Raw genomic sequence first — 4,450 nt, 5'->3', positions numbered from 1 at the left:
AGCTGTAGTGTAAAAGTGCTGTTAAAGCTTTGCAGTAAAGCTCTAGTACTCTGTCACGTCAAAGAAAACAATATATATTCCCACATGACAGTAAATCTAAAATAATACTCAAAATTATTATCTTATTTGACTCTGATCCATTGATTGAGCACCTTTTGCATATGTTCACACTGGCTATCATAATTTGTAAACTCAAATATTTGAACCCATAATCTAATTCATGACTAATTTCTGGGGGAGATTATGTACAGGAAGACTAACGCTTTCTTGTATAGAAGCATGCCTTTGTGATTTATTGCTGCGCTCAGTCACGTCTCAGCTTACTCTCCAGAAGAAGTGACACATTTCCAGTGGGAACTTAAGACTCGTCAAGATGTTTTTGTTACAGGAAGCACCCCAAAAGTGGTTCCCGAAAAAGTGAGTCAGGTCCACAAAGTGATTCTTTTTTTTGGCATGAAGCTGAGTTTGCTAGAAAAAAAGGGTCTCTGCCTACACCATAGATGCACACAATGGTTGCCTTTTAATAATGAATTTAGCATGTGTATGCACTGCTTTGAACAACTTTCCAAAGACTTTTTATTTCGTCGCTTTCCAAATCCATTAGGAAATATGGTAAAAAGGGAAAACTCTGGCTTCATGCACTTCTGTTCAGACAAAATAAACAATCATCATGTGACATGATAAGAGATAACTTTTTGTTTCACATGCAGATAAACCACTCAGGACAAGGAAACCATTTAAAAAGGTTTACTGAGGAAAATATCATTCAAAAAATGTTCGCCAATCGTGACAGAACCATCAAGCCAGATCGACCCAGGAGAAAACCTCAGAGACACAATCTGCCAAAAAAACAAACCCGTTTTAGAAAATCTCAGCAAACAGCAGAGCTTTTCCAACCAGAGTCTAGATCACGGATCACCAACCTTTTTGAAACTGAGAATTTCTTCATTGATACCGTGTCATACGAAGAGCTACCTGTACTGACCTTTGAGTCAGAGCTCACCTTAATCTTATGTAATATAAACATGTTTTTAATGAATTTGTCCTTTCAAATCTATGTAAATAAGTGTGAATAAAAAGGAAGAGCAACTGAATAATTTCGTTTTTTTTGACAGGCTTGTGGGCACCATATGTGGTCTTCGGGGGCTACCAGGTACCATGTTGGTGACCCCTGATCTAGATCAATTGACCGGTCTCATGCAGGACACGCGCTGTAAGCTCTTCCTCCTCTTTCAGTTTCCAGAGCGCCTCCTGTTCCTTTTCAGTCTCCTCCTGTGTTTCCTAGATTGTTTTCAGCCTCTGTTCCAACCCCAGAACATTTTTCAGGGGTAATTGGAGGACGTGGCGGTTTCCTGCTACAATGTTCACTTGTTTTCAGTCGTTTACTCCAACCTCTTCCAGATGATTCTCCTTGAGTGTCGTATATTGTGGGTCTGATGAAAGCCAAGGCCTTAAAGTGGGGTGAAGCCATATATGATTTGCATTCTCCATCTAATGTATGCTTTGACAATTTCATCTCTGAATGAAAAGAAACTGTTGGTTGCATTGTGAGTGAAATCAAAGTAACAAGGCTCCTCTGGAGTATTAAACAAGGAAACAAAAACGTAGCAGAGTTCGCCATAGATTTCTGTACCTCAGCGGCCTCTTCAGGTTGGAACACATAGGCAATGAAAGGTGCATTAATTCACTCCTCAAACGAAGGAAAACGATTTCCAAAGACAAGTTGGAAGACGAACCAAAATCCCTGGAAGAATTGATCTTCTTGGTGATTATTATAGAGAAAAAACAGAGAACAAAACAGAAATTCAGTTTTGAGACCAAGACGTCATTCCTTTCCTTGTTTAACCAAAGGGTCTCCCTCGTCTCCGTCCCCAGCCCAGCAACACGGTTGAGTCCATGCAGATCTGGCTTATACAAAAACCCCTGCAGAATGCAAACGCTGAGGCGTGTCTGTACTGCAGATATTTGACCACATAATCCTCATCTTAACTGGCGAGATAAGAGTTGAATCTCGGAGCACTTATTGTCATTCTTCCTGTTTGCAGCCTACCGTTGCTCCTGTTGACCGGCCTCTTATGGAGAAGAAAGTTTCATGCTCCAGCTCATCTAACGTCCCAGCCAAGTACCACAACCTAAAGCAGGTATTCATCAAACACAAGGCTCTTCCTCCTCACAGGCCACATGATTGTGCCATTAATCTCTTATCTGGGGCTCCAAGAAAAATGTCTTTCTGCGGCATTGTATCCGCTGTGGAGGTCTTAACCAAATAACAATGATAAGCAAATGTTCTCTCTCATTACTGACATAAATGTTTACAATTTAGTCAGGATAAAGGTATAAAGGAACGGGGTGAGTGGAAAAAGCTTTCAAGACACCACTAAGGCATTTTAAGGCCTTTTGGCCTCAATAATGCGCTTACATTGTCCCATGCATTTGTTAACAATAAACTTTGTTCCTTAATGACTTTGTCTTTGTCTATTTGGCCGACATCCCCTTTTGTTCCCCGAACCTCCAAGATCACACAAAATATGGTTGCCAAGTTCTTCAACATTCCAAAAAAAGTAAAAAACAAAATAACTGGACTTGTTTTCCGTAGTAGAAGACGTTTCGCTTCCTCTCCAGGAAGCTTTCTCAATTCAAAAAGTCTGGAGTAATGTGGAGTAACAAGCTTTATACCATTGCCAAACAAAGGCCTTGTAATGGCTTAGATAACATGCAAATTCAACCGAAACAGGTCCACCCTTTAGTAATGGGGAGTCGTTAGGGTCGTTATTGGCCTGGCTTACAGGAACAAAGTTTTGATCTCCCGAATGAGGGTGAGAGTTAAGGTGATGATTGGCTGGAATTAATCCTATAGCTGTGTTGTAAGTTTTTGAGAGTTGGAACCAAGGCCTCCTCCTCTGTTTAAGGTTGGGTTTTCTCTCTTAACATAGATGGCTTCCTTCACATCCCTTTCAAACCATCTGTCCTCTTTGTCCAGACTGTGAGCATTTTGGTCCTCAATAGAGTGTCCTTTGTCCTTTAGGTGTAGGTGGACAGCAGAGTCTTGTCCTGAGGAGGTAGCTCTCAGAGTGGACCTGTTTCGGTTGAATTTGCATGTTATCTAAGCCATTACAAGGCCTTTGTTTGGTAATGGTATAAAGCTTGTTACTCCACATTACTCCGGACTTTTTGAATTGAGAAAGCTTCCTGGAGAGGAAGCGAAACGTCTTCTACTACGGAAAACAAGTCCAGTTGTTTTGTTTTTTACTTTTTTTGGAATGGTAATGACCTGGATGACTGAGAATCTTCACCAGCAAGTTCTTCTTTGTCATTGCAATTGTACATTTCAATGAGATTTGTCTTCTGCATTTAACCCATTCCTTAGGGAGCATCAGGCAGCTATCACAGTTCCCGGGGAGCACCTGGGGCTAGGGGTCAGGCACCCAGAGTGGCATTCTACAGGGATCAAACCAGGTGTATTTGCAACCTTCCTGAGAAGCACAAAGGAGGTCTCCGACCCAAGTACTAAGAGAAGTTGCATGTTGCTTGAAATTTGTCCGTATCCTTGAAGGAAAAATGGTTTTGGCAGTGGTGGGATTTGAACCCACGCCCCCGAAGAGACTGGAGCCTTAATCCAGCGCCTTAGACCGCTCGGCCACACTACCATATACACTGTCATGAGACTGTCGACTTACACTGGTCTAAAGGGATCATCAGAGCACTAATGACTGGTTGTTGGGTGGATGGCCCTATTTTGCATGTGAACAATCAGTTTTGATTGTCACTGTTAAACATGTTGATCAACTATGCAAAGTTATTAGCTTAGTTATAAGCTTAGTTATAGATTAGTTATAAGTTTATAAGGCTGGGTTTACCTGAAACTTCCCAGACTGAAGAAGTATCTTGTATAACAGACTTCTTGTAGATAGAGTAAGAACCTGTCCAGGGGAGCTACCCCCTTTTTTTTCTTCCTGGATTATTGAGATGCATCAGAACATTATTATATTTAGACCATTTTATGATGGTCGTATCATTTCATTTTATCTGCCACAACTGAAAGGCCTGTTCATGAAAATATTGTCTCACATTAAATCGGTCCATTGTGCAAAAAAGGTTGGGGTCCCTTGATGTAGGTGACCTAGAACTCCTGGCTGTTAAAATGGCATTCGAAGAGTAGCACCATTGGTTTTAGGGAGTCACAAACATAATTCTAGTCTGAAACTATCACACATGTCTTGCTTATCTTCAGACCTCTAAACATGTCAACCCCTGACAGTCCTATTGGTCCTTGTTTTTCTCCATATTTCACCATATCCTACAGACCAAGCTCCCATTACACCAAGTCTGCCTCTTCTAGGCAGTTTTTCTCTGATGAAAGCCCCACTGTCAATGCCATCTTACCTCCTAATCGTAGGAGACGAGTAGTCTCATTGAAGAAGCTCAGGACTCAGACCCGGACCTCTTAATA

At 41.3% G+C, this 4,450-nt stretch overlaps 1 non-coding gene across 1 annotated transcript; it reads right to left on the bottom strand.

Annotated features, from left to right (window-relative positions):
- Positions 1–3,565: 3,565 nt before the first annotated feature.
- On the bottom strand, positions 3,566–3,647 carry trnal-aag. The gene has a single exon. It is a non-coding gene; the product is annotated as a tRNA-Leu (tRNA).
- Between the last annotated feature and the right edge of the window lie 803 nt (positions 3,648–4,450).

The sequence above is a fragment of the Fundulus heteroclitus genome, chromosome 19 (genome assembly GCF_011125445.2).
Source record: "Fundulus heteroclitus isolate FHET01 chromosome 19, MU-UCD_Fhet_4.1, whole genome shotgun sequence".
NCBI lineage: Eukaryota > Metazoa > Chordata > Actinopteri > Cyprinodontiformes > Fundulidae > Fundulus > Fundulus heteroclitus.
The sequence above is the reverse complement of the archived record's forward strand: the minus strand, read 5'-3'. Positions and strand labels throughout refer to the sequence as shown.